Source organism: Lepidochelys olivacea, assembly GCF_965140295.1.
Source record: "Lepidochelys olivacea isolate rLepOli2 genome assembly, chromosome: 6".
NCBI classification, from domain to species: Eukaryota; Metazoa; Chordata; order Testudines; family Cheloniidae; genus Lepidochelys; species Lepidochelys olivacea.
In genome coordinates this window covers 84,203,730-84,229,193 of record NC_140416.1, presented here as the reverse complement: position 1 = coordinate 84,229,193, position 25,464 = coordinate 84,203,730, and the positions used below count along the sequence as shown (strand labels likewise).

The 25,464-nt window shown below is 40.3% G+C and overlaps 1 protein-coding gene across 3 annotated transcripts in view; it reads right to left on the bottom strand.

Moving 5' to 3' along the window:
* MIPOL1 (mirror-image polydactyly 1) overlaps positions 1-25,464 on the bottom strand; it is a 284,676-nt gene that overhangs the window by 245,036 nt on the left and 14,176 nt on the right. Inside the window, exons 1-3 of one of the 3 annotated variants that reach the window (XM_084630964.1) lie at positions 23,492-23,535; positions 22,773-22,918; positions 21,184-22,151 (exon numbers count right to left, since the gene is read on the bottom strand). The exons of the other annotated variants lie outside the window; for them this stretch is intronic. The gene's annotated coding sequence lies outside the window, so the exon portion shown is untranslated. Of the gene's footprint in view, positions 1-21,183; positions 22,152-22,772; positions 22,919-23,491; positions 23,536-25,464 lie in introns of those variants that run through there. 3 annotated transcript variants of the gene reach the window in all.

Sequence of the window (25,464 nt, the reverse complement as noted above, 5' to 3'; positions counted from 1 at the left end):
TTGAATAAAGATCAATTGCAAGCCTTTATAAGGTGCATATGACACACACACACGACAAGCATATTTCCTGGGCCAGAAATGTGAATAGAAAATCATGATTCACACATAATGAATTAAAAAAAAACCCTTAAAGTATTCTTCTGAGGTCATTTACCTGATGGTGGAGTATAGATAAGTTTTAGGATACACCATTGCCAGAGAAATTTCTCTCTATGGTTCAGATCCTCAAACGCAAACAGAATAGGTTTTTGCTACCAATATGTTATGGCAAACAGTCAAACGGAAGCAAACATTTTTCTTGTTGAGACATGGACAACTTAGCTTGTTTCAGCAAGATTCTCTACTTGAAATTTGCCTAGAAAAGAGAAGTTGGACAATCTCTTCTATCCTGTAACTATAGTGTCAGCTTAGCAAGCTGCGTATTGATTAATCATAGAAGGCCAGTTTACAAATAGAGATTGTCCTTTTCATCAAGCTACAATGATATGTTTTCACTAGCAGTGCCCTAGGCATCATGGGGAAAGGGAGAAATTAAGTATTGATGGATTGAAGATTTGGACTACTACCTCAATATCAAAGCACCTTCACACAATTACTCTTTGTGGAGCAAGAGTACATTCTTGGGGAGGAGAGAGCTGTATATCTGCTTATTCTCCACCTGCAAGTAGATCCTTGATCAGCTCACAATTCTGAAACCCTCACTCATGCTGAGGATTATTTATTCGTGTGAGTTGTCTTGCTGAACCTTGTCAGTCATTAGGAGCCTGTTTTTCAGAGGTTTTGTGCATCCACCACTCCCTTTGCTCAGCATCGCTAAAAACCAGGCCTACAGCACTAGGAATACTACCTTATAGGACAGAAATGCAAGGAAAATCAAGCTTAGAGGCCAAATACTTAAGAAACATATTGGTATTTTGCATTGTCAGCATCTGCTGGACTCTAGGTTTGATCTTACCAACCATCCTGAAGAAGCACAAGAGACTATATACAACATTCACCAATAATGGTCTCAAATGGTCGTGAGGACAAGTCTTAGCATGATGAAAGACTTCCAGATCAAACCACACACCCTGAGTTCACAATAAAACTGGAGGAGGGGATGCAAGAGATAAATTCTTAAATCACTTATCCAGGGAGTCAACATTTCTTTAAAAAGTTTCACTTTCATGAACCAAACTGTCAAGCTGTTAGCACAAATCTTATCTGGTTATCAAAAACTAAACTTTAAAGCAAAGGAACTCGAGTTGTCTGAGAGACGATCTGTGAATATGTGTAAGGCCATCAGAGCTGTTATAATGGATCTTAGCCCCATTCTTTGAATTTCTTCAGGACTTTGAGGACAGTATCATCTAATAAATGGTTTGGCCTTGTAAGAAAATATGCCAATGCCCTTTCTTTGGCTATCTAAAAAAAAGTATTCTTTGTTGAACTCCCAGATTGTGAACTTGTTCAGCAGGCTGGCTTGAGAATGGAGGACACTGTAACAAGCTGGCAGTTTTTGCCTAAAATGTTTCACCCTGTCAGAAGATGATTCTGCTGGAAAAGGGTTAAGTGAGCTCAGTTTCCTCACTGAGGCAAGTGGCTTATTACTGAAGTAAATGTAAGGAAGAGAAAGGATCTTTTCCTGAGATGAGCATTCTTGATGTAGGCACTCCAGGAATAGCCAAGCCTGGGGAGAAGTCTTGAGCTGAATTTTATTAACAAAGAAATTCACTAAAACATACAGCCAAGTCAGAGGAAAGGGGTAAGATTTTGATACTACGCATTGTCAGAATTTTGTTTTATAGTAGTGTGACTGGGTCGGGCCAGATGGCTACAGGAGAGTGATAGAAAGCAGATATATTAGCCCCAGGTTGAGTAGGTCCCTTTTCCCTGGGTAAGGCAACAGCAAAGGTTCCAGAACAATCAGGAACTTTCTGGAAACAATTAAGACAGACAGGCTGATTAGAACACCTGCAGCCAATCAAGAAGCTGCTAGACTCAATTAGACCTGCTGGCTAATCAGGGCACCTGAGTTTAAAAAGGACCTCACTTCAGTTTGTGGCGTGTGCGTGAGGAGCTGGGAGCAAGAGGCACTAGGAGCTGAGAGTGAGAACGCATACTGTTGGAGGACTGAGGAGTACAAGCATTATCAGACACCAGGAGGAAGGTCCTATGGTGAGAATAAAGAAGGTGTTGGGAGGATGTCATGGGAAAGTAGCCCAGGGAGTTGTAACTGTCATACAGCTGTTCCAGGAGGCACTCTAGACAGCTGCATTCCACAGGGCCCTGGGCTGGAACCCAGAGTAGAGGGCAGGCCTGGGTTCCCCGCAAACTTCCCAACTCCTAGTCAGACACAGGAGGAGTTGACCTGGACTGTGGGTTCATGAAAACGGCCAAACTGAGGGCTGCCGTGAATCTCCGAGGCGAGCAAATCTGCCAATAAGCGCAAGACCCACCAAGTTAGAGGAGGAACTTTGTCACAGTAGGTTGAGAAAGGCACCTGCTCACAGGTGCCCATTGCTAGATGCATGGGTTACATATTACACACCCCCTACTTCTTCAATTAGAAGAAAACTACTGCATTGTTTTTATGAATGAGCTTGAAAACATTCAGAGGATCACAAAAAATAAAAACTTAAATAACACACAGCTAAGATTGAAAGCATGTTTGAATGGAGTCCAATTAACAACCCAAACCACTTATACTGTCTTTACAAAAATGCCACTTTTTTAATGCAACATGAATTACCATGTGTACCTTTGAATTCCTGTAAAACAGACAATCTTTTTCTATAGTACAAGTGGAATTTTAAAACTGTAGATCTGTAGACAAGTTCTTTAATTTTCATTCATCCCTCTGAATGGGTGGGACAGCAATATTATTGCTGGATACTAGTGAGAAAAATTCATGTAACTTTTAGAACTTTCATATCAATAGTGAAAGTATAGATATATCCTTCCATTTCTTTAAGCAGTTAAGATATATGATTTCCAACTGTATAATACCAAACAAAAAACAAGTACCGGCAGGCAAAGTCATGATGGCTCCCTTAGCATCAAGTAAAATTTCCTACTAAATATTCAAACATAATGTTGTGGTCTATTTGTGACCCACAGCTAAAGTTACATATGAAAAAACAGTGAATGTCTACCAGGAATATTTTATGCACACCAACTTTTTTTGGAATGTGAAATAGATACTTTCAAAATATGAACAGAATTACATTTTTTTCCTAATATTTAGTAACCTTCAGCTACTGTAATTCCACTTCAAATCCTGGAAAACAGTCTAGAGACAAATATTAGCCTAGCATAGGACAGCAAAGAGGAGGAATAAAATTACATTTCAAGGCGAAACTGTATTTTAATTAGTGTTACCTAGTACACCCACACAGCAGTCACCTTCAGTGCAATGAGAGAAAAACTGTTACACTCCACAAAGGTCTTTGGCTGCCACTGCAAAGCACAGAAGTTGGAGCCCCAGCAAGAAGGGGGCAGGAAGGTAAAATTGGCTTCAAGTCACTTTAGTGCCACCCTAGTTCTAGGACGGCAAACAAACTTACACCACCTTTCTATGACTGCCCGTAGGCTGCTCTGCAGCCCAGAATAACCAGAGTGTTCTCCACTCACTTTTCCATCCCAAACAACCCCTGCACTGGGAGAAATCTCCAGGGGGCTATTCCATCCCCCTTTTTGCTGCCACAGTGGCATCAAGAGGCTGGTGCAGTGGATAAAGTCTGTCTCAGGGTGGCCCTAAAGCAACTGTATTCCATCATAGAAACTCTCTTTTGATGAAGGAAATTCCACTATACCATGGAGGTGTGGTGCTGAGCCAGTAACCACACACAGAACTGCATTTGCCCAACAATCCAGCAAGGTGATGAGGCTGCTGGCTCAGCAACACCGCCAAAGTCTGTGCATTTGTGTCATCTAAGCAAGCGAGACTTTTTGAGCCACAGACATCACAGAGACCTGAACTGTAACATCAGCCCAGCATGCTAAAACTCCTGAGCTAGTGACATCACAGAGGCCTGGGTACTGACATCACACCACTATCTACAGATGTTGAACTGCCTCAGACACCTGAAAGAAACGTGAACCTTGAAATTTACCCAGCAAATTAGAGATCCTCAGTCCAAGAGCTCACAGAACCCTGTCCCTGATGTCAGACCAACAGGCTACAGGTCCCAAGTCAGCAAGACTCCTCTTGCCTTGACATCAGACCAGCTACCTAAGTGAGCTGAACCAGTGGACCCCCACCAAGGCCCATATCTTTAACCCAGTGCAGCAAGCTGTGGCCGCTCTGCTAGTAAACTTCACAGAGGTGTCTGCATGTAGACATCAGATCTGCAATACAGAGTTGCCAAGCCACAGGTCTCACAGTCACCATCTCCTGACTTCTGCCTAGCAAGCTAGATGAGGCAAGTCACTGACCTCACAGAAGCTCATACCTTCACATCAGTCCAGAAAACAAGAGAGGCTTTGAGCCAGTAATTGTCAGCAAGCTAGAAGTGTGGAACCAGAGAGCTTACAAAGGCATGAACCAGACAACTCATACAGGCACCCTGGGCTAGAACTGTTGGGGCTGGGGCATGGATGAAGGTAAACTGGCCAAAGCTCTACCCATACAAAACTGAGGCAAAGATGCTAGGTTGGGGGAAGCAGCAGGAGGATATGGCAGAGATACTTCTGCCCCTTTAATTGAAGTTGCTCTTCCACCATTAGTTGCATGAGTTCACATCTTAAAAGGGATTGGAGGGTAAAGAGAAGGGATCTTTAGATCCCCAGTAGCTTTTAGATGACCATATTACAAAGTGGACCAGATTAGTTTTGTGGAAGGTTAGGGGATTGTGATTGGAGCTGGTTGCGAACAGAGGAAATTTTTTTTCAAGCTGCTGCCCCATTTCTCTTCCACCCCACCAATTTTGCTGAAATTTCAAAATTAAAAATATCAGCTATAGTTGTAACTTTTTCACAAGCTGGTGTAAAATATGACAGCCTCATTGGGATCTAGTTACCTAGGGAGAGCCATTGTTATAATCAACTTAGGTGCACAAGTGCTCCAGCTTGTTCTAGAAGAAAGGCAGTTGCCAGCATAGCATTCTCAGTGATGACTCTGGAATTTGTTTCTTCTTTCTCAGTGTGAAATAGTTCAAAGGTCTCTCTCATCAGTGCTTACAGCAAAGACCATCCAATTGCTAAGACTTGCAGGGAGGACTGGGCATATGAGCACGGTGGGGCTCTGAAGGGAGATGAAGTATATTATGCAATTTTAAAATTACTGACCAGTGCAGTTGATTTTGTTGTGTGTAGATTTATGTTAGCCTGCTGTGTGAATTGTGATTTTCAAAAACTGCCAGGGAATATAGGACAGCGGAGAGGACTTTTTTGTATTTAAATGGAAACAAATTTATTATATACACAGTAGAGCTGTTGATTAATCACAGTTAACTCAAGTGATTAACTGAAAAAAATTAATTGTGATTTAAAAAATGAATCACAGTTTTAATTGCATTGTTAAACAATAGAATACCAATTGAAATTTATTAACTATTTTTGGATGTTTTTCTACTTTTTCAAATATATTGATTTTAATTACAACACAGAAACAAAGTGTACACTTCTCACTTTATATTATTATTTTTTATTACACATTGTATGTCTCCGGCTCTATTTTACCTGCATTCTGCCATATATTTCATGTTACAGTAGTCTCGGATGATGACTCAGCACATGTTCATTTTAAAAACACTTTCACTGCAGATTTGACAAAATGCAAAGAAGGTACCAATGTGAGATTTCTAAAGATAGCTACAGCACTCAACCCAAGGTTTAAGATTTTGAAGTGCCTTCCAAAATCTGAGAGGGACGAGGTGTGGAGCTTGCTTTCAGAAGTCTTAAAAGAGCAACAATCTGATGCAGAAACTACAGAATCCGCACCACCAAAAAAGAAAATCAACCACCAAAAATCAATTGAGTCAGGTGGCATCTGACTCAGATAATGAAAATGAACATGCATCGGTGTGCACTGCATTGGATTGTTATCAAGCAGAACCCATCATCAGCATGGAAGCATGTCCCCTGGAATGGTGGTTGAAGCAGGAAGGGACATACAAATCTTTAGCGCATCTGGCACGTAAATATCTTGCAATGCCGGGTACAACAGTGCCATGAGAACGCCTGTTCTCACTTTCAGATGACATTGTAAACAAGAAGCGAGCAGCATTATCTCCTGAAAATGTAAACAAACTTGTTTGTCTGAGCGATTGTCTGAACAAGAAGTAGGACTGAGTGGACTTGTAGCCTCTAAAGTTTTACATTGTTTTATTTTTAATGCAGTTTTTTTGTGCATAATTCTACATTTGTAATTTCAACTTTCAAGAGAGATAAAGAGATTGCACTACAGTACTTGCATTAGGTGAACTGAAATACACTATTTCTTTTGTTCTTTTACAGTGCAAATACTTGTAATCAAAAAATCAATATAAAGTGAGCACGATACACTTTGTATTCTGTGCTGTAACTGAAATCAATATATTTGAAAATGTAGAAAACATCCAAAGATATTTAAATAAACGGTATTCTCTTATTATTTAACAGTGCGATTAATCTCAATTAATTTTTTTAATTGTGCAATTAATCGCAATTAACTTTTTTATTGCTTGACAGCCCTAATATACAGTAAACTAGCCTCAGAAATCAAGCAGGTAGGTGGCCTTTCCCAACCTGAGTATGCAGTCTACAGAATCCAAACTCATCCTTTCCCTGAGGTTTAGTTTTATTAATATGGAGATATCCGTGATATGGGGTACGGCAGAGGAAGAAAAGGTATGTGATAAGCTGTTCGTGTTTGCTGGAACACCCTACCCCATTACTATGTGTGGATCCTAGTGCCAAATGTTAAGTGGGTTCCACTGACTTACCGAGGCACTACCCCAGCACACGTGGTGACAGGGGAAAGGGTCTCTGCTATCTGGTATAGAGGGGGAGAAGACAGGACTTCAGTATCATATGTATCCTTCCAGTATCATAAGACTCCAGGCTGGGCCTGCGGAAAGGAAAGTGGGCTGCAGTGGTTATGGGACACAGTGCAGTGCAGGCTTTGTTCCATCTCCTCTCCTCCAGCTGCCTGTGCAGTGTGAGAGGTGCAGTGGAAGGGCAGTGCACAGCAGAATTATATGATTGAATATCCTTCACTCGTTCCTAGAGGTACCAGCCAGGGACTGAAGAAACAAGTTACATTTGAAGCAACTGTTGGTCACACAAGTAGCAAGTGCTTTGTATTTTCACAGGCTGAGCCAGCCTTGGCATTCTGGGTTGGTTGCAAAGCAATTTTTGCTGTCTCCCCCAAAAATGTAAGCTATTTCAGTCCATGACTGTCACACTGTTGTGCACAGGGCCAACTCAAGGACTGTGTGGAGGGTGAGAGAGGTGACTCTCTGGAATCTACCTCAAACTTAACTGCCTTCTTTGTCAAAAATGGTACATGCAGAGGGGATCTTTAGTCCCCATAGCTTCCTGCTGCAGAAGTAGAGCAGAGCTGCAAATTCTTTTCAATCTTAGCCATCAGTTTACACCAGTTTATGTTTTCAAGGCTCTCTCTATCAGACCCAACTGATTCTCTTTTACCAGGCTTACAGGTAATATCTATTAATAAGGGTTCTTTGTGAGCTCCTGGGAACCCCCTCATATCATTGCTCCTACCAAAAAGAGGGCACAAACTTTTGTCATTCTCAATAGTTGTTCTATATTTATCAAGAAAGAAATACATCACTATGAAGTTTAAAGGTTTTTTTTTTTCTTCATTTTTTAGTTAAAAATAATTTGCCAAAATGCCACAGCAAAACATGTAAATGTGTTACTTCAAGGATTACAAGTAGCATATGAACCAACATATCTCTCTCAAATTTTTGACAAAATAAAGATGAAGGATCATGTCCCAAGAACCTGTGCTTACGTGCAACGTGTTACCTGAAATCACACTCCTCGTAAAATAATGTTCACTGAGCTATGCTGATAGACAACTTCACAGAGCCGTCTGACTCCAGGTAACATTAATTTGGCAACTTGTAAAGAAGGCTAAGAATGTGGCAATGGTATATATAAAAGAGATCTATTAAAGGGATACAGTAACAGTATACAGGAACACTTAAAAATATTAACAAGTATGTAACTATTATTGAAGGGAATATATAAATTACAGGTGATCAGATTTAGTTTTCAGGAAGCCTACCTGATGCTACTGTCTGCTGGCATCAACTGCTTAGAGTTTTATTTTTCAGCAGAATTTGGTTCACTTGAACTATTTCCAAAGGGGAGTGGTTGTATTGCAACTTCAAATCTGGTGTATGGTGAGAGCGATGATATTCTCCCAAAACTCAAACTTGTAATTAGCAATGCTATCCTCTCTGCAAGAAAGGCTGTTATATATTTACAGCAGCAACCTGCTGTAAATATATCTTTAAATCAGAGGCTGTACCTGCCCATACTAGATTTGATCCAGTCAACAGCAGTCTCTGATCCTGACTGACCTTGTACAAGTATCATAGTTGATCTTCTCTAGGTGGTCCTGGCCAAGTGTCCCCCCCACAGCCTTAGTGCTGCAGCAAAATGTACGTTAATCTCTTTTTAATAAAGATACTTTATTTTTGGCTACAAATGATATGTGGGATGACACTAGGGGCATTAATACATCTCCACTCCCTTATAACACTGAAAATACCTGACTCTGTAATGTTACGATAAATGTGGAGTGTATATAATAACAAGGGCAATATATTTCAATCTCATTTTATTCACTTTATATTTCCAACAAAAGAAATGTATTTTGCAAATGAAGGTGCTTCTATCTACTGACCTTGGCATTCATCAGGACCATACTGTGATTTATATTGAGAATTCCAAGACTTTATCTAATCTTATAAATAAATGTAAAATACATAAAACAATTATCCTAGAGTAAAATTGAATTTTATCTCTCTGTAATCAGCTTTTGTCTATGCTACACATTTCTATATTTGAATACAATTCAAAATTAATAACAGCTATAATTTATTTTCTGACTTTTCATTATCTTGACATTTTAACAATCATTTTTTATATACATAGGCTTTACTTTATCTAGGGCTTCCACCCCACAGTTGATTTTTAGCCATGAACAATGTACTCTTCCAGAATACCTGTTCAAGGAATAAGCCTGTTAAAAGAATACATTTCCCATCTAGCAAACCAAAATATACAGTATCAAGAAATAAAAGGAATTCATTGTAAAGGAAAAATCAGAGTAAAGAAGAATATGTAGTGCTGCATGTCAATGATCCCGAATACTGTGTGTACTTCAACATCTGCCTACAGCAAACTGAATTAAAGAGAGAAACTGGCTTTGATTGATTTCCTTGCTTTTAGAAGTTTCCCCAATTAGGAACATAAGATTAGCCAGTGCTCCATTTAATAGCAATTCTTAGCTCTTATCAGTAGATCTGAAAGAGCTTTACAAAGTGAGGCAAGTATCATGCATCCCCATTTTATAGATTGCGAAACTGAGGCAATAACTTTCCCAATATCACCCAGCAAGCAAGTAGCCGAGCCAGAAATAGAACCTAGATCTGCTGAAGCCCAGTCCAGTGCTCTATCCACTACAACATACTGCCTCCTCTGTCTAGTATACTGCTTCTGACAACAGCCAGTACCAGATGCTTCTGAGGAAGGTACAGATACATGAAATACCAAAATAGAGGACTATGGAATAAGCTGCCAACAAAAGTTTCTTCCCTCTCAATTAGTGGCTGACTTATGAGGGTTTATAGTGTCCTTCCAAATTATAGGGTTTATAGTCCTTCCAAAGCATGAGGGTTTATAGTCCTTCCAAATTTTCTCTACATATTTCTAAATAGAATATTTTCATCAGAAGCTAGTACAAAGAACCTTCAATGACATAAAAAATGTCCGTTTTCCAATTTTGGGGGGGGAGTGGGGTGGGGGGGGCAAAAATTGCCAATCTTGTTAATTTCAATTTTTACAAAAATGTCATGGCCCTTTTCAAACTTGTAGTACATGACCTTGTACACATGTTATGATTACATAATTATATATAGGACTCTACATGTACACAGCACTCGTCAGAGGAGGCATGGTCCTTGTCCAAGAAGCTTACAATTTAGCTCAGGCATTAACAGTGGTGAACAGTTGAGGTGCATGGGTGGCATTGGCATGATCAGTGAGGAAAATCCACCATTGGAAGGCTTCACAAGAGAAGTATTGTTCAAAAAATTATATGAAAGAGGAAAGGGGGGTCAGTTGGGAAATGATCCAAGATGCCAAATACATTCTATTCCCACTAACTTCAGAGGAAGCTGGGGGTGTTCAGAATCCTGATATGATTTCTCAGCACCCTCAAGGATCTAGTCCTTAGTGAGTAAGTCATAAAGGGAAGTTTGAGGCATAAAAGCTAGCATAAAAGAAAGTACAAAGCCAATACCAGGAGGAAACAACAAAAAGGAGCAGTTAGGAGAAAAACTTGAAAGAGGGAAGGTAGGCTAAGGCAGAGCTGAGTCGAGCCTTAAAAATGAAGGCAAGGAGCTTGATCTTTAACCCCATTTAGGCACACCCTTCGAACACACAAAAATACAGTGCTGATGTCATAGAAAGTCCTCAAACAGCATGGACAAAAAAATCTTGAGTAAATAAAAATGAAGAATAGATCTGCTCTGTGGCTTGGCTACAATGCTATGTGTCATGAAACTGGACAAGTAGTGCTCAGAGGTTCTCACACTTCAATGCACCGCAACCCCCTTCTGACAACAAAAATTACTATACGACCCCAGGAGTGGGGGCCGAAGCCAGAGTCTGCCTGATTCCCACTACCCCAGGTGGGGGAGCCAAAGCCCGAGTCCCACCACCCTGGGCAGGGAAGGGGTCAAAGTCGAAGCCCAAGGGCTTCAGCCCCAGCCAAGGGGCCTGTGACCTGAGGGCTGAATCCCTCAGGCTTCAGCCCCGGGTGGTGGGGCTCAGGATTCAGCCCCGAACCTAAGCAAGTCTAAGCCAGCCCTGGCAACCCCATTAAAATGGGGTCCCAACACACAGTTTGAGAACTGCTGTTGTAGGGCATTAAAATGGATAAGGGAAGGGGGTAAGGAAGGAAGCTGGCTGTGTAAATGCCACTTGTGCACCAATGGTGGATTGGTAATTGCATTAGTATCAAAGGAGGCTGCTCACCTTGCCTCCCTGGTTGCAGGAGGAATGTCATAACCATGGTGGTCTAGACTGTTGAATAAAAACAGCATTCCCAAGAATGAGTGACCTTGAGTCTGAAGTGGCCCTGGGTCAGAGTGAGGCATGGTTAGGAAGAAGCCCATTGAATTCCTTAGTGGTAAACCCAACAAGGAGAGGGAGAAATAGTATGAAAGAACACTGTAGTTAACTAAAGAAAAGGTTAAAAAAAACAAACAATATTTTTGCAGCTTAGCATTTATCTGTGAACTGCTGGTGCAACTCTATGTTCCATGGTAAAGCTATGAAGCTCTTGGTTGTTTGACAAGACAAGCTACAAGCTTGAATGAAATGTTCAGCTTAAAGAATTAGAATAAATCTGATGATTGATGTTTTACTGAATGTGACGGGCTGTCATCCATTTTAAACAGGATCTTTGCTAGGATGTACTGAAAGCAATTTTTCCATTACCCTGAACATACTAAAGCTTTTTCCAATGACAGCTCACTTCAGACTATTCAGAGAAAAGACCTGCTCAAACTATTGCCATTTAAATAAAATAATGAAACAGGAATTGAGCTAATTTGAATAATTAAGCATTCAAACCAGAACTGTATATTTGTGATTAATTCACACCCAATCCACAAAAACATACAAACCAAAACTATACACTCATTTCCTAATTACCTCTAAAAATTACAAGATACAAGGTATTTTAATCATTTATTTGCTCACCCAAGCCTTACATATATAGATGATTCCATATTTTGAAATATTAGGTTATTGCAAAAGACAGTATTGAAAACAATGAAATAGTGTTAACTGATGCGGGAATGTGTCTGATACTATCTATTCTTAGGTTAGATAGTAAAGACTAGGAGTGGATGGGTCATGACACAAAGTAAAACTATTTCCCCATGTTTATCCTCCTCCCCTCCCCCACACTGTTCCTCAGATGTTCTTGTCAACTGCTGGAAATGGCCCACCTTGATAATCACTACAAAAGTTTTTTTCCCCCCCTGCTCTCCTGCTGATAATAGCTCACCTTACCTGATCACTCTCCTTACAATGTGTATGCTAACAGCCATTGTTTCATGTTCTCTGTGTATATAAATCTCCTCACTGTATTTTCCACTGAATGCATCCGATGAAGTGAGCTGTAGCTCATGAAAGCTTATGCTCAAATAAATTTGTTCGTCTCTAAGGTGCCACAAGTACTCCTTTTCTTTTTGCGGATACATACTAACACGGCTGCTACTCTGAAACCTATCTATTCTTAGTATTACTGTTAGACTATGCATAAAAGATAGTGATACAGAGGTTCTGCAATTTTCTTTTCAAATTAAGAAAGATTCATTAAAGAAAGTCCTGGAGTGGAATTCTGTAATAACATAGAAGAGACAAGAAATCAACCTGCATTTTTCTGGCCTGTCTAAACTAAATTTGGAGTTAAGTTTAACCTTTGTCCGGGGTAATTACTGCATACATATCGATGCTCATTTTTAGGACGTGCATATAAATCTAAAATAAATAATTAATTAGTGTTGCCTCTGGGCAGTGCCTTATACCAGTACTTTACAAAAACTGTAGCCTAGCCACAGGTAGTTTTGGGACAGAAAATACCGGGCCTACAAATGCTGGTAATTCCTTAAGTAAGAACACCCTTTCCCCATTAGATTGTACGTACATACACTGCGTGAGGAATTAGGTGGTGATGTTATTTTAGGTGATCTTTTCACACAAGGTCAATGCTAAAGATAAATGAAAAATGAATTTTGTGGCCTCATCCAAGGTCTCTACATCACAGAACTTCCACATGTAGAAAATTGACACAACTGATTATCACTGCAATAACACCAACAATATAGGTCAAAATTCAAGTACATTAGTAGAGCTAAGAGGGAAAGCTTGCCCAGTATCTCTGCCATTTGTCTACGCCAAGCCATCGCAGTTAGTGAATCCAATTTCAAAATCATTAAATTCACTCGCAACTTGCAGAACAATGAAGTCAAATAATCTATTACAGCCTTGAAGATGTCATAATAATGTTCAGATTGTTCTTTCCTCCAGTTATTGGGCAGCACTCTGCATACAGTTAGTAGATTAACATCTGACTTAAATTTCATACCATATTATTGTCGAAAAAGAGCAGTATGTGCTATGATCCAAGAAGAAAAACAGTCATTTTGAATCCTGTTTGGTTCTAAATCAGGCAAATAAATCTGTTAGAATGAATGCTACATTAGGGATTTTTAAAGCTCCATCTAAGTGGTGACAAACTACTGGGTATGAGTCTTTTGTTATTTTCACAAAATACAAAAAACATTTAGCCAGAGGTAGTGATGTTATGACAAAGGTAAGCCAGAAATAATGGAAGAAAACCCTTATACTTCGTTTTCATTCCAAGATAAGCTTCTCTCTAAGAAAAGATGTATATGCAACTAAAAATTCTAAAACCATTTTTCTAAGTTCTGAAAAGCTTTTCAGAATAGTATGCTTTCCAGAAAAACGTCTCTGTACTTCACTCCTAGAAAAATGTTAAATGTCATTTTTCACTTGCCCGCCCATGCACAAGGATGTTTTATATATAAGAAATGCTTCATATAAGAAATCATGATAGTTTCACCCCAAAACTCTATTCAAAGTAACAAATTCCTAAATATGACTGGCTAATGCTGCTGTGAAATAGCACTGAATTGTGCTACAAAAAATATTCCATAAAGTTAGTCTGCAAAATCGTAATATGTGAGTAAAAGCAAGTGTGCTTCAACCTTCAAAGAACACAAACCAAAGATGGTGTTCTGAGAAAACTAACTTGTTCTGTTAAATTTCTTTTTGACAAATGCCAAAACATTACCTTTCACTGTCTCATGTGTAACATCATGCCTTGAATGTATTTGTTTTACTTGCATAAATAGCAGTGTGCAGAGACTCACTTTCTGACACTACTTCAGCTTGCAATTCACTATTACTGCACAGTAGTAACCCAAATCTGTAACATTTGGACATAAATGAATCCCTTATTTTTGGGATATCAGATACTGTACAAAAGTGTTATTGTACTATGATGTTATTCAGATGTAGGACAGTTGGGACTCAATCAATTTCCAGATTTTCTGAGAAAAATATGAATGACCAAGAGCATCAAATAAGAGATGCACTGTATTTAATTTCTTTTCAGAAAACACCAAAACAGTCCAAATTTAAAGTTTTAGACACTGATCTTTAGAACGACAGATTTTTTTTCCAATCAATACTATATATTTACATTCTTTCAGACAGCAATTTCAAGAAAACCTTGGTTCCCCCCCTCCGAGTAAAAATATAAAAGAACTGTAGCATCACTGTAACCACATCATCCTGCTCTTTAGATGTTGTTTCACTCTCATAGCTTGTGTCAACACACAGAAATGGCACCATTTTAACTAAATTGGTTTCAAAATGTATTTTGTTAAATTAGCATAACTCCCCTTGTGTGGACACTCTTAAATCACGTTAAGAGTGGTCAATATGGATTTAGCTTCATTTGGTAACAAACCAAATTCATTCGAGCCTATTCACACTACTTGTTTTTTAAGTTGAGGGTATGAATATGCATCAGGCACAACAAAGTGCGCAGTTTTTTGCTGACCTATTTTCTGCAGTTGTATCTGCATTTTCAGTTAAAAACTCAAAGGCTAAATGGATATCAGAGCCTTAGGCTACGTCTACACTACCCGCCGGATTGGCGGGTAGTGATCAATCTATCAGGGATCGATTTATCGTGTCTAGTGTAGACGCGATACATTGATCCCCGATCGCTCTGCCGTTGACTCCGGAAATCCACCAGGGGGAGAGGAGGAAGCAGAGTCGACAGGGGAGTGGCGGCCGTCGATCCCGTGACGCGAGGACGCGAAGCAAGTGATTCTAAGTCGATCTAAGATACGTTGACTTCAGCTACGCTATTCTCATAGCTGAAGTTGCTTGCGTATCTTAGATCGATCCCCCTCAGTGTAGACCAGGCCTTAGTGTCTCAGTGCAGGATCAGCGTCCATGACTTGTACAATACATTTCAAAAAAAGTTTTAATACTTCATGCGTTTTTTGAACATGTAATATAGAATCATAGGCATGAAAGCACTTTCAATTATATATACGGGGTTTCTGGGAGACTGGATAGCCAGTATTGTCACCTGTTATTTTAGAGATCCACTGTTGGCACATAGCTCCATCTAGTGTTTAAAGATACTAAAGAAACTCTAAAAAAGCTGTATTTGTTGAAAGATGTTTTAACAGTTCAGCATGTCAAATGTGGTAATAAGGGCCCGGCCCTCGGAAAAACAACTGAACAAAAGAAAAAGGTTAAATGACAATCTTCATCAGTGTATGATCTCCTTTATTGTTCCCAATAAATGTACTCTCAAAATGTATTTCAAGAAGCTCCTAAACTACCACCATTAGTCTAACGGGTACCCAAATCAAGACATGAGAACCATCATAAAGTAAAAAGTAAAGGAGTACTTGTGGCACCTTAGAGACTAACAAATTGTTAGTCTCTAAGGTGCCACAAGTACTCCTTTTCTTTTTGCGAATACAGACAAACACGGCTGCTACTCTGAAACCCATCATAATGTATTCATTCCTCATGCACATGTAAAGTTCAATATGTCCTAGAAAAATACATACAGCAGATAACTATTATTGGCACAGTAGCACTGTTCTAGACACATATGGACTTCATTTCTTCAAATTTATAGAAATGCAAATGCTTCCATAACATGCATTTACCTTTTAAAACAGTAAATATGATCCCAATTTAATATTTTTCCTCATATACAGGTAAAAAGTGTGCTACACTTGTTTTCTACTGCTTGCTTATGCTCAACACATAAGTAATCTGCTGTTTGGTAGCGGACAGTAAATCAGAGAATTGGGATGTGAGGTACACGAGCAGTATCAGATCACAGGTTACAAAACTTGCAGTTTGTTTTTTTTCGGGGTGGCGTTAAGTTAAAGACAAGCAAATATCTCAACACGAATGTTGGCATTTTAAAATTACTGTAGTTTGTTCTAAAAAGTATTTTTAAAATGTGAGTAGCAATAATCGTAAGGTTGTTGTTCTACGTACTGTTCCTTTAAGGAACACAGTGAAATTAGGAAGGATTCTACTTCACAAGGATATAGGTGTGGAACTATATCCTTTTTCATGATATGTAGTCAGGTGCAAACATAGAAGCTTAACTTTAAAGTTCCCTGTGGTCTAATAAAAACAAACAGTTTTAGAGACAGAGCCAAGAATGCAGATTTATAAAAAAAAATTATGTTTGCTTTTCTTTAAAGACAATCATGCCAACTGAAATGTTTAACTGCATCTTTCTAAATTAAGATTTGTTAAAAAATAAAATATAATGTCAACAAACTCATGAAATATTGACATAACAAGCAACGAAAAACAACTGTGAATTAACATGTTTGTAAACAGATTAAAATCGAATGGCTAAATACTTGAATATTTTACTTTAATTACTATAAAGCAATGTATCCAATAGGGTATTAACTTTATTACACATTCAAAGATAATATTTGTGAGAACAAAAGCAATTTAACCTGAGAAAATATATTTTTATAGATACACCAGATAGGATTATTTTACCAGGCTTTCAAGCATGCTTCATAGCGTACCATCATTTTTACCATTACACAATGACAAGTTACACAGGTTTATTAGTGTTATCTGAAATGTATGCATTTACATACTAATATGCCCAGAGGGTGTGAAAGAGTGTGCACACACAAAAAATAGCACACTTAAGTACACAGACCTTCTTAAATTACCAAACTATGTCTAGATAATGTGGAGTACCTGAATTATTCTCACAAAAGCAAGAAAACTACTGAAAGTTGAAATCCTGGGTTTACACTGTATATAATTCACAAAGGGCCTATTTCAAAACTCACTGAAGTCAATGCAAGTTTTTCCGCTGACTTCAATGGACTTTAGGTCAAGCCATACGACTTATTTTAAAAAGGAACATCTTCATTTAAGTTCATATTTCATTTGTGGCATTAACATTGTTCCTTCACCACAGTATTGTATTGTATTTTTGTAGGGTTTAATTTTCTTTTTTATTTTAAAGTACAAAAACAAATCAACACTTTTCCAAAAAAAATCTAAATAGGAACAAGTGAACCTTGTAAAAATTTCCAACTATTTCTCCAAGAGTTCTGTTTTTCACAAAGTAAGTCTGTGTTTTTGGAAATCCAAAGCTTTCAAACCATTCCCATAGCCCCCATCATCAGGCAGGGAAGGACTGCACTGCACCCTCAGTCATGCTGGAGAAAAAAAAAGAGTGAATATTTCACAACACTTTGCCCAAACTCCCTAAGCTTCTCATACACTATGAATTGCCTTGGTCTCTTGGGGCTTTTCATAGCACTGTGGAACATAGTCAAAATTATTTTCCCGTGTTTTGCTGCTGCTCGATGAAGTGTTGAACGACCAGTCTTCCTCCCCTGCCTGCTCACCAGAACAGTCTCCCTTTGATGGTAGGGTGTAGTAGACTTTTTGCCAGGCTACTTGAAGACAGAAAATGCGCGGTAAAGCAATATGCGTCCTATAGAAAGTGCTAGAGGGGAACATAAAATGCTAACTACACCCAACCCATCGAACAACACTGGTAAGAAAGTGGGTATGGTACCTGGAGCCTTTTGGGGTGGGTGAGTGCAGATGGACATGGCTCTCAAGGGTTGTGAGAACTTCACTCCCTGGTCCCTTGAATGACAGAAAGCATTTATGGATCTCCACCATCTCTTCCTGACATAGGGCAGGGAAAAGGGTTGCATTTCATCTGTCATCCTACCCAAAGGTCATGGAGATGCTTCTCTTCCCCTTTTTAACTATGTGATGGGATGAAAGTTAGTGCCCTGCCAGATGTAGAAATCCACGTGTCTTAGCCCACGGCAAGGTACTGATAGCAAAAAGACAGGAATTGGCAAAATTCCAGTGCCAAACAGAACGCAAGCCTCAGAAGGTTCAAGCTCTGTTCTTAGTTTCAAACTTGTGATACTTGAGTGGGTTTGAAATTAGGCAAAATGTATTGAATACATGTTGAAATTATTGCTGATATTTTATGTTCTTTTCTTCATTCACAATACCTTAATTACAATACAAATTGCCACAAAGCAAGCAGCTCATATGATGTTTTTATCAGAGATTTTTCTGTCAAGGGAAACCATGTCCCAAAATTTTGTTGCAACAGAGAATGGCATTTATGTATAACAAGACAGGAAAAATTGTGATATAAATGCCATACACATAATGCTGAAAAATAAAAACAAAACAGAGGAGATAAATACATATATACAAAATAAACTGGATGAGAAATATTGCTACTTTCACTCACTGGGACTGCATCTAAAACCAGCCAACCAATTTCTCTGTAGGTCCATCACTGCTGAACACCCAATACTGCAAGGCCCTGAACAACCTCAAAATTTCTATTGACCTGAATGTGAGTTGCAGTTCTGTACCTTGAAGAATTGAACTCTAAAAAATCCAACTACAGATCAAGAACCTTGGAAAAGGAGAATTGTATTGATGGGAAACTAGTGCCACTTATCTTGAAGCCCAGCATTCATATTAGCATTGGTAAATTTTATTATAGTTACATACATTATCTATACACTAAATTAATATAATATATACAAAAGTACACACATCATATAAAGGGTAAAGACTCCTATTGAACTGAAAACTGATATAATGTTGCCTATAGTTTAGCTACTGCTCCACCATAATATAATACATGTATATGCTATTTACACTGTTGCCAATTTGGCTTGGACGTAGTCCCAGAGTTTTCAGCACATGACAATCTTTAATTAAAGATTAATCTTTAATTCCGGGAGACTCCAGGACAACCCTAGCTGTATACTGTGTTGACATGAAGGCAATAAATGGCATCACCATGTATACCTTGCTTGCACACTACCCTCTAATCCACCTTAGCCAGAACTATTTTCTCTTTTCTTTTCTTAAAAATGTATAAAATAAACCATTCCACATGGCATACATGCTTACACTGTATGCTTCTAAACAGTTTTCAGGTAAAATACCACCATTTAGGAAAATAAATGTATTTTTCAGAAAATAACATACTACAAAATTACTTCTTTCCACCCAAAAATAGGATATCCAGTACTTGCAGCATTTAGTTCTGGGCAAGAAAAATATTTAACATTCAGTACCTTGTGAACCATCTGGTCTGGAAATAAATATACAACATGTAACATGCAGGATAACCATGTCATATCCCCCTTTAGTGACTAGAGTAGAACCTACTATTGCTCCTACATACTGTACTGTTACTCCTCTGGCTCAAATGGTAGAGGCCTGAGCTTTTCGTGCTGACGGCCTCATGTTGAATCCTGAGTGACAATCCATGGGAAAGTCATTTCAAATGGGAGAGCTGGTTCACCTCTTTCCAATGGTCTATAGCACTTGTTTCTTGCCCTGACAAGATCCTGGATTTTAACATCACAACATTATGATTTTATTGTAATGTACCTAAGAGATATGAACAAATACTTCATATTATTATTTTTATCTTCTTCCAAGTCCTATGTCATTCACAGTATGCATGCTAGCTTTACAGGTGAAGAGATTACACAAAGTAGTTCTAACAACACTTCCTTAAAAATAGTGTCTAAAACATTTGTAAAATAGTTTTTTGTATTAAAAATGTAGCAAGAACAAAACATACAGGATGAGGTGTAGGATAAGTGCTTTAATACTAATTTGATACAAGACAAAGGCCTATGTTGTAACTAAATATGAAGGAATAAGACTTCCAACACAAACACTTTTGTACAGCAGGATATTATAACTCATGCTTCTCAGTAAATTCTTACGTAGCAAACTGCTCCATCACACAATCAGAATAAAATTAATTAAAATAACACAAACCAAACCAAATAAAGTTACTTGAGCAAGTAACACTTTCCCCATATGGAGGGTGGCTGGTAAGCATTTCCTACTTCTGAAATGTTTAGATATGCATCCTGCTGCAACGAACTGAAAGGCCACTGAGAGGTGTGCTTGCACCAGTGAAACAACACATGAATGCGAGCCTTCCACAATGTTATTTTAATCCATTCCAACTCTGCGGGGAAACAGCCACTTGTCTGTCTATAAACTTGTCTTTCTGCCAATCAAACAAGCTCTCAAAATTAAGCTAATCTATAATGCACAGGGGAAAATTGTCAAAAAAACAAAGTATGTGCTAAGATATTTTATTCTTATGTCAGAAGTATTATTAGTACATCCAAGAATGGGGCAATCCACTCACTAGCACTAGCTGATGGAGTAGAATGCAAAGAAGGGGTTCACATTTGAATCCTGTACTTAGTATGTAACGCTGAATGTAGTATGGCAAGAAAACTGAAGTGAAACTCAATTCTCCTAAAGAAAATAAACTATTGTAACTATGAAAACGCCAATTAAGACCCCTGTCCTGAAAAGATTTATGCATTGAAAATTGGAATGCAGCATGATAATTTTTTTAATTGTACAAATTTTGTGACAAATTTTTAAAATTAAAATTCACACATATCCACTAGCATGCTTGAAAGAGCCTTATTCTGCTTCTCCCAAGCTAGTCTAAGGCCTCCTCCACACTACAAGTTTAGGTCGAATTTAGCAGCGTTACCTCGATTTAACCCTGCACCCGTCCGTCCACACGACGAAGCCTTTTTTTTCAACTTAAAGGTCTCTTATAATTGATTTCTTTACTCCACCCCCGACGAGGGGATTAGTGCTGAAATCGGCCTTGTCGGGTTGAATTTGGGGTACTGTGGACGCAATTCAACGGTATTGGCCTCTGGGAGCTATCCCAGAGTGCTCAGTTGTGACCGCTCTGGACAGCACTCTCAACTCAGATGCACTGGCCAAGTAGGCAGGAAAAGGCCCGCAAACTTTTGAATCTCATTTCCTGTTAGACCAGCATGGCAAGCTCACCTGCGCAGGTCACACTGCAGAGCCCATCAGCACAGGAAACCATGCAGTCCCAGAATCGCCGAAGAGCTCCAGCATGGACAGAACGGGAGGTACGGGATCTGATCGCTGTATAGGGAGAAGAATCCGTGATGGCAGAACTCCGTTCAAAATGATGAAATGCCAAAATATTTGCAAAAATCTCCAATGGCATGAAGGACAGAGGCTATAACAGGGACCCGCGTGAAAATTAAGGAGCTCAGGCAAACCTACCAAAAAAACCAGAGAGGCAAATGGCCACTTCGGTTCAGAGCCCCAGACATGCCGCTTCTATGATGAGCTGCATGCCATTCTAGGGGGTGCAGCCACCACTACCCCAACCCTGTGCTTTGACTCCATCCAAGGAGTGGGAGGCAACACGGAAGCAGGTTTTGGGGGCGAGGAAGATGATGATGAGGAGGAGGTTGTAGATAGCTCACAGCAAAGAAGCGGAGAAACTGGTTTCCTCAACTGCCAGGATCTGTTTATCACCCTGGACCTGGAGCCAGTACCCCCCGAACCCACCCAAGGCAATCTCCCGGACCCTGAAGGCGGAGAAGGGACCTCTGGTGAGTGTACCTTTGTAAATATTATTCATGGTTTAAAAGCAAGAGTGTTTAATGATTAATTTGTCCTGGCATTTGAGGCTAGTACAGCTACTGGAAAAGTCTGTTAATGTGTCTGGGGGTGGAGTGGAAATCCTCCAGGGACATCTCCATAAAGCTCTCCTGGATGTACTCCCAAAGCCTTTGCAAAAGGTTTCTGGGGAGGGCAGCCTTATTCCATCCTTCATGGTAGGACACTTTACCACGCCAGGCCAGTAGCACGTAGTTGGGAATCATTGCAGAACAAAGCATTGCAGCGTTTGGTCCCGGTGTTTGCTGGCATTCAAACAACATCCGTTCTTTATTTCTCTGTGTTACCCTCAGGAGAGTGAGATCATTCATGGTCACCTGGTTGAAATAGGGTGGTTTTAGTAAGTGGACGTTCAGAGGTGCCTGTTCCTGCTGGGCTGTTTGCCTGTGGCTGAACAGAAATCTTCTCCACTGTTAGCCACGCGGTGGGGGGAGGGCTGAAGCCATCATCCCAGAGAATTGTGTGTGTGGGTGGGTGGGGGGGGATTAGTTGGGTTTCTGCTGCACGTTAACCCGGAAACCGCAGCTCCTCCTTTTAAATTGCCAACCCATTTTAAAAGGCCAACCCCACGGCTACTTCGTATGGAAATGAGGGCACTGCTGTTTGAAACCATTCCCACATGTTATGAAGGTTAAAGAAGCCCAGACTGTGGCTTACCATGGCTGCCTGCAAGCCGAATTCTGTTGCCTGGCCCTGCATGAGTGATCTCTCACACCAAACTAGCATACCCTCAAAAAGAGGCAAAATGCGACCTTGTAATGAAAGCACATGTGCTATGTAATGTTAACAGCAAGGTTTACCGTGAAAAAGTGTACCCATTGTTCTATAAAATCTGTCTTTTTAACTACCACTCTCCCTTTTTTTCCCCTCCACCAGCTGCATATGTTTCTCCTTCCCAAAGGCTAGCGAAGATTAGAAGGCGAAAAAACCGCACTCACAATGAAATGTTCTCTGATCTCTTGCTGTCCTCCCACACTGACAGCACAGCAAAATACGTGGAGGCAGACAATCTCAGAGTGCAGGAAAACACAGTATGACCGCGAGGAGAGGTGGCGGGCTGAAGATGGTAGGTGGCGTCAGCTTGCTGAAAGAAGGCAGGATTCAATGCTCAGGCTGCTAGAGGATCAAACTCATATGCTCCAGCGTATGGTTGAGCTACAGGAAAGGCAGCAGGAGCACAGACTGCTGCTACAGCCCCTGTGTAACCAGCCGCCCTTCTCCCCAAGTTCCATAGCCTCCTCACCCAGATGCCCAAGAACGCGGTGTGGGGGGGCCTCCGGCCACCCAGCCACTCCACCCCAGAGGATTGCCCAAGCAACAGAAGGCTGGCATTCAATAGGTTTTAAAGTGCTGTGTGGCCTTGTCCTTCCCACCTCCACCACCCCACTCGGTGCTTCCTTCCTCCACCATTGAAAAGTACCCCTTTCGGTTTATGTACTCGCTGTCTTGGTGCTCTAGTGCCAAGATAGGGATATGGGTTCCGTCTATTGCCTCATCACAGTTAGGGAATCCCATTGCAGCAAAGCCATCCACTATGACCTGCACATTTCCCAGAGTCACTACCCTTGATAGCAGCAGCTCAGTGATTGTGTTGGCTACTTGCATCACAGCAGCCCCCACAGTAGATTTGCCCACTCCAAATTGATTCCCGACTGACCGGTAGCTGTCTGGCGTTGCAAGCTTCCACAGGGCTATTGCCACTCACTTCTCAACTGTGAGGGCTGCTCTCATCTTGGTATTCTTGCGCTTCAGGGCAGGGGAAAGCAAGTCACAAAGTTCCATGAAAGTGCCCTTACACATGTGAAAATTTTGCAGCCATTGGGAATCATCCCAGACCTGCAACACTATGCAGTCCCACCAGTCTGTGGTTGTTTCCCGGGCCCAGAATCGGTGTTTCACGCCATGAACCTGCCCAATTGACACCATGATGTGCACATTGCAGGGGCCCCTACTTTGTGAGAAGTCTATGTCCATGTCCTCATCACTCTCATCACCGCACTGCAGTCGCCTTCTCCTCGCCTGGTTTCGCTTTTCTTGCAGGTTATGGTTCTGCATATCCTGCTGGATAATGCACGTGGTGTTTATAGTGCTCAGAATTGCCGTGGTGATCTGAGCAGGCTCCATGTTCCCAGTGCTATGGCGTCTACACTGAAAAAAGGCACAAAACGATTGTCTGCCATTGCTCTGATGGAGGGAGGGGCGACTGACAACATGGCTTACAGGGAATTAAAATCAACAAAGGGGGTGGCTTTGCATCAAGGAAAAATAGAATGGCCCCCTCAAGGATAGAACTCAAAATCCTGGGTTTAGCAGGCTGTTGATTTCACGGAGGGAGGGAGGGGGGAGAAAATGAATACAAATGAATACAAAACAAATCTGGTCTATTTCTTGTTTTGATCCACTTCATCTATCTTTATACATCTTGCTGGCAGCAGAGGGTGCAGTATGACTGCTGGCAGGACTGAATCTCCATGAGATGAAACTTAAAAGGGAAATGACTTGGCTGAGTCACTCCCATGTCTGCCCAGGCGCCCCTGACCGACCTCACCGAAGTCAGCTAAAAGAGCACCCTGGAGTGTGGCGACGATGGCTACCAGTCATACTGCACTGTCTGCTGCCAAAAGGCAATGAGCTGCTGCTGTGTAGCAATGCAGTACCGCGTCTGCCAGCACCCAGGAGACATATGGTGACGGTGAGCTGAGCGGGCTCCATGCTTGCCATAGTATGGTGTCTGCATGGGTAACCCAGGAAAAAAGGTGCGAAACAATTGTCTGCCCTTGCTTTCACGGGGGGGGAGGGGCCTGACGATATGTACCCAGAACCACCCGCGACAATGTTTTTGCCCCATCAGGCATTGGGATTTCTACCCAGAATTCAAATGGGCACCAGAGACTGCAGGAACTGTGGTATAGCTACCCACAGTGCAACGCTCCAGAAGTCGATGGTTGCCTCGGTACTGTGGACACACTCCGCCCTTAGAGTATTTGTGTGGAGACACACACAATCGACTGTATAAAAATGCTTTCTACAAAACTGACTTCTATAAATTCGACCTAATTTCGTAGTGTAGACATACCCTAAGCTTGGTACCATTTGCTAAATCGGTATCTGTAAAATATTTAAGTAATCGATTCCATGCAGAAATTTGATCAATAAGATTTTCAGAGCTTACTGCACCTTTTCCTCATAAAGTTAAAATATAGAGCAAGCAGAAATCACCAGAAATCCTCCATATTTACTAAATACTATTAAAAACTCAGCCAATGTACTTCAAGTACACAATTCTGGACCATCAAAGAAGCTTTCTATTAAGCTCTCTCGCATTTGGATACAAACTCAGACCAGACACCAAAAAATCCTGTGCTTTTACTCAGTACTGAGCTTTGTAAGTGGCATTCATGATCAAGGAATTAAACTTTTTTCCCCATTCTATTAATATATTAATTATCTTTACATTCCAAAAGCATCACATTTTGTACTAGCAGTAGAGAATCTACTGGCAGAGATTTAGATTTTGCCTTTTTGCCTGTTAGAAATGCGTATCATTTAATTTACTGCAGATTTGGTTCCAACATTGCTATTCAAATTAACATATTACACGAAGTCAAAATTCTGCCTTCATTGGAGTTA